Source organism: Pogona vitticeps, chromosome 1 (genome assembly GCF_051106095.1).
Source record: "Pogona vitticeps strain Pit_001003342236 chromosome 1, PviZW2.1, whole genome shotgun sequence".
NCBI lineage: Eukaryota > Metazoa > Chordata > Lepidosauria > Squamata > Agamidae > Pogona > Pogona vitticeps.
This window is the reverse complement of record NC_135783.1, coordinates 220648249-220665472: the sequence shown is the minus strand read 5'-3', so window position 1 is coordinate 220665472 and position 17224 is coordinate 220648249. Positions and strand designations below refer to the sequence as shown.

At 39.6% G+C, this 17224-nt stretch overlaps 1 protein-coding gene and 1 long non-coding RNA gene across 4 annotated transcripts in view; one reads left to right on the top strand and one right to left on the bottom strand.

The window, feature by feature from the left end:
• KYNU (kynureninase) overlaps positions 1-17224 on the top strand; it is a 139134-nt gene that overhangs the window by 109706 nt on the left and 12204 nt on the right. The window lies entirely within an intron of this gene.
• Positions 1817-16498, bottom strand: LOC144583353 (uncharacterized). The gene is made up of 2 exons (XR_013537103.1): positions 8666-16498; positions 1817-8294 (listed from the first exon to the last, which is right to left on the bottom strand). It is a non-coding gene; the product is annotated as an uncharacterized LOC144583353 (long non-coding RNA).

The following is a 17224-nucleotide window of genomic DNA, read 5'->3' as shown; positions in this document are numbered from 1 at the left end:
TATTTCTACTCATTATTTCCAGCTTCTTCAGCTCAAACGCCATTCTTTCTAACTCCAACTGTCTCTGTTTCTCTTCCCTTTCCATTTCAAATTGTCTTTGTTTCTCCCTTTCCCTTTCCTCCATTTCCCTCACCCTCAGTTCATGCTGTTGGGCTAGGAGCATTTTTCTGAGTTCTGAGGTCAGTTCTCCCGTGCTCTCATCCTGCACTGAGCCAAATTCCTCCTCAGAACCTTGGTCTCCCTGTGGTTCTCTCACTTCCCCCATTTCTGCCATTTGGCTTCGAGTCAAGGTCATAATCCCCCCAGAACAGGCTGCCTTCAAAAGTCACGCCTCAAAATAAAACAACGACTTTTTTCCTTTTGCCTCAGAAACAGCCTTCTATAGACTGCTGCTGTCCCTCCAGCACCAACTTGCAACTGTTGCTAGGCAGAATCCACCCCCTCTGCTAGGCCTCTCAGCAGACAGGCTAGATCACTGTTACTTCACGCAGCTTTGCCTCAGCCCTTTCCCGCCAAAACGGGTTGCCTCAGAGCTCCCTAATCTAGTCCCCCAATCTGAGTTTGCACGTTCTTCCACTAGCCTACCTCCCCGTGAGGTAAGCCTAGAAGATTACCTACGCGCCCTCAGATTTTCCCTGACTAGACCCCCCTTGCTCTGGGCACACTAGCCAAGGCTTTGCTGGACCACTGGGCAACTGGACCCGTCGTATCCCACCCGCTGGACACCAATAAATGTAACAACCCCAGACCTACTGGAGTATCCCACCCTGTAGTTAGGCTGCCACCAACCATTCGCTCTACCAAGTCACCCAGACCAGGAATGGATTTTAATAAACAAAAGAACAAGGTTTATTGAAAAAACAAACAGGGTAAATAAAAGGATCAGGTAAATAGGATACTGGAACTTGGTATAGTCCCAATCATACACATACAACAGATTGGTTCTCACGGAACACTTTAAGGTAACGCACAGACCCTGAACCTATCAGTTCTGGCTACCTAGATAGAAACCTGAACCTATCAGGTATGTACTGTCTGACGAACAGTTGTACCCAGTCTGACCCACAGACTCCAACTCCACTTCTCCACGTCAGCTCTCTACGATGGACTTCCCCCAAATATATATACAGTACAGCTCCTCCCCCCTGATGTCCCGCCTTCCACTCCCCATAGGATGGAACTTTCCCTCCAAACCCATGACAGACAGGTACCATCAGTGCTGTATGTGACAGTATTTACCAAGCAAATAAATGGCTAGGCTTAACAATGTAAGTTTAGACAGCATCTGCACTCAAATTTTGTACAAAGTATAGTGTAATTGCCTGCTGAGCAGGTGCCCATTTCTTAAATACTCGTGTGTGTGTGTGTGTGTGTGTGTGTGTGTGTGTGTGTGTGTGTGTGTGTGTGTGTGTGTGTGTGTGTGTGTGTGTGTGTGTGTGTGTATTCTGTGCTGTCAGGGCTTTCAAGGTAAGTCGGAAATGTAAGGAGTAGTTGTACCAGATCCACTCCCCCCAGTGAGTTTCCCTGGCCAAGTGGGGATTCAAACCCTCCTCTCCAGAGTCCCAGTCCATCACTCTATCCACTACACCACCATGTGGAAGGACAAAATTAAAACACTCATGAACTGCATCAAATTTTTACAGCAGCTTCTTAAAGTACCCTTGACTACCATCAAAAATAAGCTATTTTTGCAGCTAAATGAAGAGAGGAAAGCATTCTCAGTGCCTCCAGCTCATTTGAAAACCAAAAGTTAAAACTTCCCTTGAGATGAGGCAGTTTAGAAATAAAGGTTTTGGCTAATTAGGTTTAATGGGACGTTGACTTGGGAAATGTGATTTATTAGGCCAATCTAGGCACACAATAGGCTTGCAGGGTTCAGTTCCCAGATCCTTCATTGAATGGCAAATATCCAAAGGCATTTTCTCTTTTCTATATATCTGAGCAACCATTAAAACAGGGAGGGGTAAACCCTACATTACACACTCCTGCAAAACTTTTTAGATGAAAGGCAGTATGAAGTTTCAAGAAGGGGCATAGAGGATGGTGAAGACACTTTAGCCTCTCTTCATCAGCCATGGTCTGTTAAAAATGAACTTGAGTTTCATCACATGACATTGCATGTAACATGTACTGTAGCTGGCTGAAGTTTGCTGCAATGCACATCCTAGGTTTCTACACAGCAGACCTGTCTTGTTTTTCCAATCTTATTCCTTTGTTTAGAAGCTTCTCTTTAGTTAAACTGACTAAATTATTAGATGTATCATGCATTAATATTCAGGGGAGTACCACACACCTTTCTCACCCATCACTTTGGAGACATTGGGGACGACACAGAGAGCTGAAAGTTAAGCAGAAAGTTGTTGGGATGTGTACAATCTGACAGATTTCATTCTGAGATTTGAAAGTTCTGTATTCCTGTAGAGATTAGTGAAATTACCTTGTAGGGAAGGCAGGTATATCATACAAAAAAGACTTACACCCTACTTATCTGATCTTGCCTGCATAACTGAAGGCAAGCATATCATGGCACTGAATGTTGATTGAATTCATCAATCTTTTCCTGTTTGACACATCATGTCTCACTGCTATCTCTTTTTTTCATAGTCTAATTCAGGAAAGATAACAAAATACCTACAGATCCTTTCAGCACATACTGTATTTGGTGTTCTGTAATGATAATCTATTAGTTCAGTTGTAAAAGCATGTTCACATCATAGTTGAAGAATGGATTCTAAGTCCTCTTTTAATGCTACTCAGTAGCTTCAACACAAAATGTATATTCACTTGATGAGTTAGCTGTAAGAGTCATTATGACATTCTGCTTCAAGAGGTTCTAGAGTCTGTCATAAAATGGCCAGAATCCTATTGCTTGTGAATGCTACCTTAAGTATAGCAGTATAAACCACAGTGGTGAATTGCTCCTAGGTTAAGGAGTCACCACTTGTACTCCTCGTCAGACACCGCATATGTGAGGCAAGTAAATGCAACAAGAAAAAAAATAGGATTCTGTCTGTTACCCAGTGTCTATGCAACTGTTGACAATGTTCAATTAACATTAGTTTTCAGCATCATCTGTTATAAAGGCCTCTTGTCAACAGTAGTTTAGTGGTAAATTTGAAGGTACTGGGGCTCATCTGAACAACCCTCATAGCCAGACCAAAAAGTGTCCAAAAATGCAGACAGTGGAACACTCCACATTAACAAACTAGGAGCAGGACTTTTGTACAGTTAATGGTTCTTAATTGACCACTCAAAGTCAAACTGCCATCAAATTCTTGGCACTACAACAGGAAAAGCTTGCAACAATGTACTTTTCCTTTGGAAAATCCATTTCTTTCCCAGCTGTTATGAGAATTGTAGCTAAACTTAGAAGACACAGGGAAGCCTGAGGAGAATAGCAGATGGTGTCATAGTCTCTGTTACTCTGAAATTTTGACCCTGTGAACCCTGTCTCTATTACATCACTGCCTGCCAGGCTCTACCATGTATACAGTTCTTACTTGATTCTGTTTGCCTTCTCCCCTCTGGCTCCACTTTCCTATGCTGACCCTCCAGAATGTTTCCTCCAAGATGTAATGATCCCTGAAAAGGGTATCCCTGCAGTCATAACAATAGAGAACATTCCCTACTAATGTGCTTACCAAGCACTCAGTTTCCCTTCTTTCTAAGTATATATGAGAAGTCTGTCATCATGTATATCCATCTGAGAACAGGCCTTAAAGACAGTTCAGAACACATGAGAATATTTGGCAAAGTGAGAGAGAGAGAGAGAGCATTCCAGAGAAGCAGCATGCAGTCCTAGGGGCTTGATGAGAAGAGTCTCAAATTTTACAGAACATCTGGAGATGATGTAGAATACAAGTTCCCAGGGAAAAAACACAATTTTTAAAAAATAGTAATTTACAAAGGGATCATTATATTGCTCAGTTTACTGCATGTGTAGCTGTTGATATGGAAGTGGGTGCAGTGATTAAAAAACCTCTCTAGTCACTTGCCTGCTCATACAGCTAGTTGTGTGACTCGTCATGTGCCTACCTAAGTAAGGCAACTGGGCTTCTCTACATAACAGCAGCCACTTTTTGCGTTTACATATAAATGACTTGGACACATGATTACAGGCAGACGCCTTCCCCGCTAGACTGAGCAGAATCCATAGGCCTCTATCACAGGAGAAAAATGTGCATGTGGAATTGAAACAGAAGCCAACTTTGCATTTTTAGCACATGAAAGATTATGGTCTTGGTTTTTCTTAGTGGGTAGTTGAAGGCTTGGAGGAACATCTGTACTTGCAAATCCCAAGACTGAGGGGCAATATGATGGCTATTCCCAAACATGTGAAATGGAAGTCATATGGAAGATGGAGCAAATCAATTTTCTACTGTTCCAGAGGGTGGAACCTGAACCATGGATTCACATTACAAGAGAGGAGATTTTGACTAAACATGAGGAAGAACTTCTTGATGGTGTCATGTCCCATCTGGAAGAGCCTTCCTGGGAAGATAAATTTCAGAATAACTTATATCAGCAAGAGGAGACTTTGACAGAAGAACTCAAGGTCCCACCTGAAAGTGCAGAGACATAGGAGCCTGAAACAAGAGTCTGGCCCTTCCAGAAGGGACCCATCCACTGCAGGTGACAAGAAAGGGTCTGAAAAGGAATAACTCAAAGTCCAATGACTCAAAGTAAATACAGCTCAAGCCCTGATCCAATTTCCTGAAGCCATCTTCTTTATCTTATCCCTTCATTGTTTCTAAGTTCAGCTTTCAGCATTCCTTGCCTCCATCCAATTAATCTGCCGATCCAAACTGAAACATTGCTTCCAGTTACCCCAGTTTGGACCATCACCTGGATATTTGAATGGTCTTTGGACTGGCTTTCACTCTGGCTGAAGAATATTCTTTCTATCTCATCCTTGCACTCTAGTAACCCTGACTCAAACTGGCCTTGGACTTCACCAGTGGAACAAATGGTTACAGAATATGGTGTACTCTCCTTTCTCGAAGACTTCTAAACAGAATTTTTATACAGTGGACCCTGGACTTACAGACTTTTTGAGTTACAGACTTCTCTGACAGCAAAATTTAGGTTCAACTTGCAGCCAGAGAATCAACCTACAGACCAGAAAAAAACCAAAATGGAACAAAAATGGAACAAAAATGGCCGGTTATGGATTAATTGGTTTTCAATGCATTGTAGGTCAATGGAGACTCGACCTACAGACTTTTTGATCTGCAGCCACCGTTCCAATACGGATTAATTCCGTAAGTAGAGGGTCCACTGTAACCATCGGTCAGGGATGTTTTAGTGAGGATTTCCTGAACTGTCAATGCACTTCAGCCCAACCCCAGTCTGGCCACAAGCTGGATCTGTGTGGTCCAGTTGTCAGGCTTCTACTTTTGGGAGCTGGGCCTGGGCGATTCCCTGGCAGATGGATGGGTGGCTTTGAGGGAGATCATTCCCATTAAGCGCTCCTTTCTGGTGCGATCAGGCATGAGTCTTTGCAACTATTTGATCACACCCTAAGTTGTACTCTCGAAGGCTTTCATGGCCGGGATCTGATTATTGTTTCTACAATTTCTACATTTGAAAATGTAATGCCATTTTGACTGAATTCCACAAAAATTCCTCAGATGAAAATGTATCTAGAATTGCAGTATAGTAACACATATTGTACACCTTTACTCCATTTCAAGTGCTCAAGAAATTTTTATCTCAATTTCATTTTTTTTGTTTTGCTTTTTTAAAAAATAGAAAATCTGTTGGCTCAATTCCATAAGAATCCCAAAGAATAGACCCACTGAAATGAACTGGGCGTGTCATAACTTTGTTAGTTCCATCAGTTTCCCATGGGTCTAGTCTAGTCGGAAGAAATAATGGATTCCCCTGCCCCCATATTCAGTATTTGGTTTTAAATCGTTTCCCACACTTTTAAAACAATTACTGTGAAAATTATTTACCACCTGCATAGTCGACCCATTAGTTATTTTATTTTAAAAAGGCAGTTTTTCCAAAGCATCTCTATATGTATTCCTCCTCCAATTTCTCCCTCTCTCATAGATCTGCTGTTTGACTAATAGAAGTGATATATATGCACACTGCAATAATAGATTAGAATAAGTTGATTTAACAGTTTTAATTCAAGTCCATTAGCCTTAGAGGCCTTTGTGTAGGTAAGATCTTTTTGTAGGATTTAATTTAGACTCCAACTCTTTCTGTAGCTTTCTCTGCCTAGTCCGTGTGAATGAAATTACCTTTACTCATCACAAAAGCCTTAGAGGCCTCCAAAGGAGTTCTATATGAATTCAACAAGCTGTGATTGGATTCCCAATGTAACCACCATTTCTCTTCCACATACTCTGAGCACAGAAAACTTCTATCTTGTTAAAAAAGTGAACTCAATCTCCTTTTGTTTTGACCTGGAGGGGTAATATGGAGGGACGTGTTCAGAGATTGGTGTATTCCCAGTTGAACTGAATCTAAAAGACTAACAAGGAAAAAGAATCAACCTTTAAAAGAACATGTGCACACTTTGTCTTCAAACCCCTATCAGCTGTAAATCACCTTGCACTTGATGGGCCAAGCAGCCCTTTCACTTTTTTCATCCAGAGAGTAAATATGTCCTTCCCAGTTTACTGAAATTCTTAAATTAACCCTTCAGCCAAAGACGCAAAAACTGAAGAAATGTGAAAGAGTATTCAGTTACATTATGGGTAAAATTACTTCTCCCAAATGTGACATTTTATATGCTAAAACCAAGGGAGCATAATTATGCCAGTCACTGCATTTTCACAGTGCTTTTAGGGATTACTTTTTTATCTCTTTAAATATTACTCCTGGATTTAAAGTAGCATTAACCATTTTAGATGTGTCAGGTACAAAGGAAAGACAGAGAAGGAAAGTGGACTTATTTCACAGACCAGTACAAATGCAAAACATGTTTACGGCAGAATGATTTCCCACTCTTTGCTTATATTCAATTCTTTTTTTAAAAAAACCTTCCGGTTTATGAATGTGGAATATTGTGTTTCTGTATCCCCAATTCAGAATGCCAGAAAATGGCCTGATATTGTTGCCCATGTGGCCAGCATGAAAAAAAAATACCAAGCCTTACATAGCAAAGGTCAGCCTGAATGTTCACAACACCAAGGGCAGCAGTCAAGATGGTCTACAGGATACCCTTTTCTGCTCACTATCATTCACAAAGTGACACTGTGCATGGGAAACCCCCAGAAAGTGGCTCATTTTTTCATCAGTTAACCACTTCTCACCCAAATGCAAAGCAATTCTCAGGAATGTTTTGTTACAAGTGTGAATGGTAGTGAGCACAAGTGGGTTTCCAAACCCTTTCCTTTGTGTAGGCAACCTGAGGACCAAAACCCATAGAAGCATGTTGTGTGCATGTTTTCTAAAAGAAAATAATAAAAAAGGGAGACCTGGGTGTTAGCAAAGTTTACCACGGGAGAACAAGGTCAAAATCATCCATACTATGTGAAAGAAACACAGTGAAGAAAGATAAGGAGAAAAATCAACTCATTTGAAATGTGGTGTTAGAGGAGAGAATTTCGTGAGCTTTCTTCCCATCCTTATACATCCTTCTCATATCTGAGCATGAAAAAGATGTGCAGAGAAGTAGGAAAAGTTCAGGATGAGAATATGAAGGAAATACAGCTCACCAAAAAGAAAGTCTTTAAAAATCCTTTTTGTTTGCTTTTTTTTTTTTTTTAAATGAATTGTTGATCAAAAACAGAATGATATATTTAGGTGAGGAAGTTTTGTCCTGTATTGGGAAACTCAACATGTACTATTACAAACCTGAGCTCCTTCACAGTTTGTTTTTTTTTAAAAATCAGTACTCTGTGAGACTTTTTCCCTCTCCCTAGAACGCAAATGAACTCCATGATCTTCCAGGTTATAAATTATAAATGAGTAGCATGCTCATCTGTTATTCAGAAGCACAGGTCAAAGGAATTTGGGCTCCCCCCTTGTGTTCTTTAAACTGGATTCCCTTTGATGTCTACACCACATATACATAGCAATCATTATATCCCATGCTCTTGCATCATTAATGCAACTACAAACGAAACAAGTGAAGCTGTGAATGCCCAATGCTTCATTCTAGCCATTCAGATGTGAAGGGAAGACTGAGACAAATAAAAATACTTACTGATGGGATTGCTCCCTGATGTATCTGTGCTTGAAAGCACTGGGGATAAATGATTATCCTTTTGGGCATGATTCCTGCTCTTCAAAAATCTTCTGTCTTGTTATGTCTTGATTGGCAAAATGGGAACATGCTGCGAAGGTAAAAGCCAAGCCTCTGAAATATGCTTTATAAGTCCTAATTACATATCATTTCTGCCTTGGAATTGGTTAAGCACAACGGTGTAAGTACTCAAACTGTTATTCACTATAGCCATGTACTGTTACAGTTGTACAGATTCATTCATTCATTCATTCATTCATTCATTCATTCAGTCAGTCAGTCAGTCAGTCAGTCAGTCAAGGGACTTATATCCTATCCTTCAGCAGGTCCCAGGGTTGCTTATAAAAAGTTGAAATCACAATGGCCAGAATTTTACTGCTAATTTATTCTTGTGTCCATGAAATCACACACTAATGCAACCAGCAGCTTGTTAATGGCCATCAATTTGCCACTAAGACTTACGCCATTTTCCTTGTGCAGGCATAGGTCAGCAGTAGGATTCTGGCTGTAAAAGCAAAATAAAACAACAATATTAAAGCACCATGGCATGAAAGGGGGTTATAGAACTTTTCATCAGCAAAAAAATCAAACACAATGCACCATGAAAACAAGTGTTTGTTCTGTGCCATCAAGTCAGAACCAACTTATAGGAACCCTAATAGGGCTTTCAAAGTAAGCAAGATATTTAAGGAGTGACTTTATCAGTTCTGCACCCCGAGTGAGTTTCCATGACCAAGTGGTGATTCGAATCCTGTTCTCCAGTGTCCTTGTTTGCCACTCTATCCAGTACACTGAGAACCTCAAAACAAACAAGTATGCAAAACATTAAAAAGCCTCCCAAAATAATAATATTAATAATAATAAAAGATTTATTGCTTGGCATCAAAATGATTTAAGGTAGATGCCTGGTAAGCCTTTCTGGCGGGAACTTTTGGTAGTCAGCATGCCACCACCAATTTGCCCTTCCCCTAAAGCAGTTTCTCCTGCAGTTCAAGTGCTAAGAGCATAAGAAAATAGGTGTCTACCCCAGCTCTGACAAGCAGTGGCTCTCCAAAGTTCCAGGCAGGTTGTTGTTGTTGTTGTTGTTGTTGTTGAACTTATACTACTATTGTAGTTATGTTTGGTCATGTTAGCTCCACAGACCCTATGAATCAGCAATCTCCAAAATGCCCTGTCCTTCACAGCCCTGTTCAGCTCTTCGAGACTCAAGCCTGTGGTTTCCTCATATCTGGTTTTCCTCTTTTCTTGCTGTCTTCAACTTTTCCCAGCATTATTGTCTTTTCCAGAGAATCCTGCCTTCTCATGATGTCCTTCTCATGGATTGATGATTGAACCAAGTATCCAAAATATTTCACTATTTTGATTTCTTCATTGTCAACATTAAACTACAACATTGTGTAGTTCTTCTGTAGCCAGGATTTTTGTCTTCTTAATGTTCAACCACAGTCCTGCTTTGGTGCTTTATTCTTTCATTTCACTAAAAGTTGTTTCAAGTCATTGCTGCTTTCTCCCAGTAAGATGGTATAATCTGCATATTTTGTTGATGTTTCTTCCATCAAGTTCCACTCCTCCTTCATCTGAATCTTTCCTGTATTGGTCTTCTGTTTTCATCATTTCTTTATTTAGTCCTGGTGAGATAATATGCTTCCCTGTTGGTCATTCAGCATTCCTAATTCAATCTGACATTTCCCTTTTATTTCTTGGATCTTCTGGAAGACATCTCTTGTTTTTCTATTTTGTTGCTCTCTTCTGTTTCTTTGCAATGGTTACTGTGATAGTTCTTTTTGTCTCTATGTGACAATCACTGGAAAACTGCATTCAGGCTTCTAGACCTATTTTTGTTTCCTTTTACTTTTGCTTCTCATATTTTCTTTATAATTGTAAGTATTTCTTCCATCATCCATCTGGTTGTTTTTTTCTTTTCTTTTTACTACAGGAATTGTCTTTTTGCATTCTTCCCTAATAATACCTCTGGTTTCAACCCACAGTTTTTCTGGTTCACAGTTAGTTGAGTTTAGTAATGCAGATCTATTCCTTACATGAACTTTAAATTAATCAGGAATGTTGTTTATATTTATTTATTTATTTATTTATTTATTTATTTATTTATTTATTTATTTATTTATTTATTTATTTATTTATATACCGCCCATCTGGCAGCCAAGGCCAGTCTGGACAGTTTATAACAAAGAACAAAGAACAACAGAGTAACAAAATAGCAAATAGCGACATTAATAAATGGGGGTGAAAATCAAAAATCATAAAGTGAAGTGAGGATAAAATTATAATACAATTAAATACAATTAAATAAATCCAAATATAAAATAAATACAATTAAAAACATAGAAGAAAATAAAAACATAGAGCATGGCAGTATGATAGAAGTTATATTATTGGACGCTTTTGTATCAGAGTGTAGTTTATTCAGGGAAGGCCTGTCTAAATAACCAGCTTTTTAGTAGCTTTTTGAATGGGCCCAGTGACAGGGCCAGGTGGACTATGGGCAGAAGAGAGTTCCATAACTGTGGCACTACTGCTGAGAAGGCCCGATTTCTAGTGGTTGTTTTCCAGGTCTCTCTTGGGGTCAGAACTCTCAGAGAACTTTTTGGGACTACAATTCTTTTAGTGTTCTTCTTTAGCTTTACTCTAATGTTGGATATTAATAGTTCATGATCAGTGATTGAGTACCACAATCTGCTCCTGGTCTTGTTTTGACTGAGATAGCTACTCCTGCTTCCGATTATGTAGTCTATTTGATTTCTACATTGATTGTCTGGTGAGGTCCATGTGTATAGCCATCTGTTTTGTTGCTTGAAGCATATATTTACAATTAACAGATTGTTGAGTCTATGAGTCATTCTCTTGTTTCATTTCTGTCTCCAAGACCACCTTTCCAACAATACATGGTTCTGCCTAGTTCTCTGCTTTTGCATTCCAGTCACCAATTATTCTAAGCATGTCCTGTTTTGCTGTGTGATAAATTTCCTCTTGCGTGCTTGCATAAAAGCTTTCATTTTCATCTTCATCAGTAACTGTAGTCGGGGCATAGATTTGAAGAATGATTACGCTGATAAGTTTTCTACAGATTCTGATGGATATTATTTGGTCAGACTTTGCACTTTAGGCCCTAACTGCCTGTGCTACATCTTGCCTCAGTATAAGAGCCACTCCTGGGTCTGTCATTTCCAGAATGGAACACTTTATAGTTCTCTGAATCACAATATCCCATTCTAGTCCACTTTAATTCACTGACACCAAGCACTGCAATGTTTATATGTTCCATTTCTTGTTTTATGATTTCCAGCTTACCTTGATTCTCACTTTCCACGATCCAGTTATATGTATTGCGCAGCATCAGACATTCCTTTGACTTTTGTGCGCATCAGCCACTAGACATCTTTTCGGCTTTAATCAAGTTGCATCATTAGCAATGACACTACTTGTACTTCTCCCTGTCTCTTCCCCAGTAGCTGTTTGACTGCTTTCTGACCTGGAAGTCTCATATTCCAGTACTATCTCTTGTTTTATTCTGGACGGCCTCATAATACGGTTTTCATGGTAAAGAAGTTCAGCAGGGGTTTACTTTGCCACATTCTGCAGTATTAAAAATGTTAACTTGAGTGTCACCGCCATTGCCTCCTCCACCAGTGTTAACTTCAATACCGCTGCTACCTAGTAGCTGCTTTGAAGAGGTGGATGCAACTTAATCTGATGTCTCAGCTATATTTCACCAGTTGCTACCATGAAGGATTCTGTATTGGTCATTAGCATGAGTGGGATGAAATTAATTTGGTCTAATTGGTGCGAGATCTGAGTTTGGTCTTCCCTCAATCTTTGCCCTAAAATCTTGGTTCCTCTTCCCCTTCCCTTTGAAAGAGATGAGCATTTTCTCTCTCACTATCTCTTCCTCTCTTAACTAACCTCCCTACTGATCCTCTCCAGGGTCTCCTCATCTGGGATCTGGGATCTAGGAGGAGGCTGTGCTGAATTCACCTGTCTGGACCTACAGGACCACACCTCAGTGTTAGATTATGTAAATATAACATATTAATTTCTGTTCTAATCATATTTTGATTTGCCAGCTTTGCTGCTATATAATTGGATTTTTTAAGTCTGCTTCTAAGAGTCAGGGCTGGAGGGAGTTTTAGATGGTTCTAGGTAACAATTCGAGCAATTGCTTATTTCATAGGTCTTGATTTTGACCACCACAGATTTCATTTAAAGAGTTAATTTAGTTTGCTCGGGATTGTATTATTCAAGCAGCTTTAGAGAAAATAGAGTCATAGTCTGCTTTGCATGGGAGAATTCCTGTTTGGAACAATGGGTTTGACTCTGTGACTGTTATCATTTTCTTCATGAAACGTTGCTGCTTCTCTACTTGAAAACATTTCATCCTTTCTGAAATAACAAAAGATGTTCCTTTCTCTCTGTTCTCTGTGTTGAACTTGAATGAATCTTTCCAGATTTATTGTCCTAGTGTCATTTCTGGTTCTACCCTCCTACCCACTGGGGTAAAAGAACCTTCTTTTCAGCTGTGACCATTCTGCCTCGGATGACCCTGCCAGTCGTCCAGGCTCATAATGGGTTCTGGCCTCGTGACGGTATTTTTCTCAGCTTCACTAACACATTCAAACCCCTTCAGAACATTAAGGTGTGCATCCAAGATAAGGACTACTGTATGTTGATCGATATTGCCAAGTTCAGACCAGTCCTGAAAATTCAATGGGCAGGAGAATGTCTTTTGCCCATCTTTGCCTCACAACTAACCTGCACAGCCTCACTTGCCCCTTCGTGCATTTTGTTCCTGATGGAACCAAAACCCCAAATAAGACATCTGAGTAATAGCAGAATAGGGCCCAGAGCAAAGGGAACCATGGGTTGTGTAATTCTCCCGATGTCTTCTTTAATATTGATTTTACCATAGGATTTCTCTGGCTGGCTTTTGTCATTTCTAATTATAAGCTTTTGCCAAAACAGTGATTCAGACTTTAAAATGAAGCCACAACTATTAAGTTTGCTCTTGGTATTTAGAAACCAATGATATTTTAAATAGTTACCATTCATCCTGCATGCATAATACCTGCATCTCAATAAATTCTACTATAACACCTTCCCATGTAGTTTTATTGCCTTTTATTTTTATACCACATATTTATAAACTGTTACAGCTATATCTCAACACCTCAGCTGTTTTGAATCATAAGAAGCTAATGTTTGGCAGAAAGGTGATATTATGTTAAGCCCTGATTTTATGTGTCTCCTCACTCCTTCCAAAATCAATACTCCTTTAGTATTCCAATTTTTCATCTCCTTGCCAGGCAATAAATATTTATGTAGACCATTAGGCTGGAAGTAGAGTTGACCCAAGTGGACAACTAAGAACATCTAAGTGCCACCATAACATCATGAACTCTAAGGAGTTCAAAAGCAACACATTCTGTGTTTATTTTTTAAAAGTATGAACAATAATAAGGTCATCATCAAAACCTCAGTTTCAGATTTTTAAGTGAACTAAAATCTTCTTCATATATAATTATAGAACTGCAGAGCTGGAAGAGACTCTATGGATCATTAAATCCACCCCCTGTCAAAAAGGCACAGTAGGGAATCGAATTTCCAATCTCTAGCTCCACATACCTAAAGTATTGAGCATTCCAGCAGTCACTGTCTTATCTTTTTTGTTCTATTGAATATTTTGGCTGGTGGTTAAAAGTCTTACCCAAATAAAAGGCTGACACTGTTGGTAGCTATGAGGGACACCCAAGGCGTGCCACTCATATTGCCATCTCGTCTTATCTGCAGTCTGTAATTTCTTCAGTTGGCTCCTTCCACTGTTTTTCTAATATTTCTGTCAACTACTTTTTGCTTATGGTTTTCGTTAGACCAGATGAGGTATGTCATACTTCTTTTGTTGAGGATGCAACATGACCATCGTGTGATGGCACAAGCCAGCAGTATGAAGCCTGTATGGTTGTATGGGAGACCACAAAAGGCCCTCATGAATCTGCTTCCCCTCCCGAAGAGCTATTAGCACAGGTTAAATTGGAGCTGGGTGAACATTGTACCTAGGTTCTCTCCATGGACAGAACCCAAGATGTATGTCTTACTTTATCTCTGAATGAGCCAGTAATATCCATATAAACATTCCGAGAAATTTCATTGGTTGAAAACATCATCTTGCTCTAGTACGTTCTATCTGAAATTCCCCTCTGTGGGGCTTAATAAATGTTTATGTTTTTGTCCCATGCTAAGCCTGTTAAAATGGTGCAAGACTTACAACATGGACTTCATGGAAGTTGCAGTAACAGTAATGTGTGCTAACATTGTAATTTATGATAGAATATAGTGTAAAGCTAAACTGTTGCTAATTTTTCATATGTAATTCATAGCATCAGAGTCCAAACCTCTTAGGATCTGGTTTTCATCCATCCATCCATCCATCCATTCATTCATTCATTCATTCATTCATTCATTCATTCATTCATTCATTCATTCATTTATTTATTTATTTAACTTATATGCCGCCCACACTATTGTATTTAGTACATTTAACCTGACAGTACAACGTTATTCATAATCAAATGCTATTTTTCTCATGATCCCGCCAGAAATTTTAGTGACAGCAATAATATTCAACACTGTGATGGTTCACAACCATGCTATCTGCAATGCGACTCCATTATACATCAGAGAAGACTATGAAGAATCTCTTTTTATTGAAATATAATGTTCATAATGTTACTTTAAAAACTGCTGTATTTCATGTAACATATTCTAGTAGGCATTTGCATACAGGGTTTTTAAGAGACAGTTGTGTTAGTCTATTGCAGGATAAGGAACAGAGTCTTAGATTAACAAGTTTTATTTGGCATAAATAAAACTCAGTGGACTACTGTCCATTGATGCATGTAATGAAGTGGGCTGCAGTCTGGAAAAGCTTATAAAAAGTGTGCAGTGTGTCTGCAATGTTTGTCTTTATGTGGGAGAATGACATGGCATACACATGCAGCAAGTGCCAACTGGTTGCAAGGTTGGAAGAAAAAGTGAAAGAACAGGAGCGGCAAGTGGCCATGCTTAAGGCTATAAGAGAAGATCAAGAGCACATAGACCCTGGAGCAGCAATAGCCTAGGAAGGTGGAAGAATAGCAAAACAAGTCAGAGGAGGAAAATGCTGAGGAGAGAATAAACGTAGAGTAGGAAGCACACCATGGAAAAGAGTCACAGTTGGGAGCAAAGGAAGAAGACATTCTTCAACAGTGGAACTGCAGCACCACATTCAGATTCTTGAAGAGGGGTCTGGCAGACAGCATGCAGAGGAAGACATGCAGGAAATCCTGGGCAGGACATGACAGCCGGTGAAGCTCAGCCAAGCAGTCACTGAATCCATACCCTACAAAAAGAGGAAGAAAAGAGTAGTTGTAGTTGGAGACAACTACAAACAATACAAAAAAAAGAACAGGAAAAAAAAGACTCAGATTATTTCACAAAAAACTGAGAGATAATCTGAAAATTCAAAAAGGGACATGGAGGGAAGACCAGGTCACAAATGAAGAAGATAGACAAGTAGCAAAGAATTGCAGGGATGGCCTTAGGAAAGCAAAAGCTGAGAATGAGCTGAGGTTAGCAGGAAATGCTAAAAGCAACCAAAAAAAGTATTCTTCAAGTACTTGTGTAGCAAAAGAGAGAGAAAGGTACTAGAGGTGCAGCTACTCAATGGGGTGGAAAAATGATAATAGACAACAAGGAAAGACAGAAGTACTGGTAGAAGAACTCTCAGAACCACTGTCTTATTTTCTGGAAATCATGGAGAATGGATGAAGTGCCAGATGATTGGAGGAGGGCGAATGTTGTGCCTACCCTCAAAAAGGGGAAACAGGAGAAACCTGGGAACTACATACAGTACCAGTCAGCTTGACATGGTTCCGAGGCAAATTTTTAGAGCAGATTATAAAGCAGTCACCATGCAAGCACCTTGAAAACAATGCAGTAACAACCAGAGGCCAATGCTGATTTCTCAAGAACAAGTTTTGACAGACTAATCTTATCTCATTTATTGATCAAATACATCCCTGTAGAATGTTGTAGGTGTAATATATCTTGACTTCAGCAAAGCTTTTGACAAAGTGCCCCATGATATACTGATTAATTAGCAATTTGTGTTCTGGATAGGACTATCAGGCAGATACATATTCTGTTAAAGAATCATACTCAAAGAGTGCATATCAGTGGCTCCTTCTCAGATAAGGAGGAGGTAACAAGTGAGTTACCACAAGGCTCAATCCTGGGCCTGTTGTTCTTCAACAAACCGCCCGGAGAGTGCTTGTAGCGCTATGGGGCGGTATATAAATCCAATAAATAAATAAAATAAATATAAAATTAATGACTTGGATGAGAGGGTGCAGGGAATGCTGATCAAATTGCAGATGACACCAAATTGGGTGGAATAGCTAATATCCTGAAAAACAAGCAAAATTTGAAAATTAATCTTGATACACCACGCTTTAAGAAGGATGCCAACAAACTGAAGCAAGTTCAGAAGTGGGCAAAAAGGATAATCACAACCAACCCTTCTGAGGAAACACTGAAGGAACAGGGCATGTTTAGCCTTGAGAAAGGAGGACTGAGGGGAGATATGATAGCTCTTTTCTAATACTTGAAAGATTGTAGTGCAGAGGAGGCTCAGAATCTTTTTTCAATTGCCACAGAGTGCAGGACATGTAATAATGGACTCAAGCTACAGGAAGCCAGATTTCAGTTGAATATCAGGAAAAGCTTCTTAACTGTTAGAGCAGTATGACAATGGAATCAATTACCTCAAGAGAAGGCTAGAGGCATTCAAGAGAAAATTAGACAACAATCTGTCACATATACTTTTATGAAATGCTTCCCGTGAAAAAATAAAGCATTAGCGCAAACACTTCCAGGGTTACAGAGATACCAAAAGGTGAGGCGAGGATGAGAAGGAGCTGGGCTGGGAATTCTGCTCCAGTAGAGATTATAATGGTAGCAGAACATCTGTGG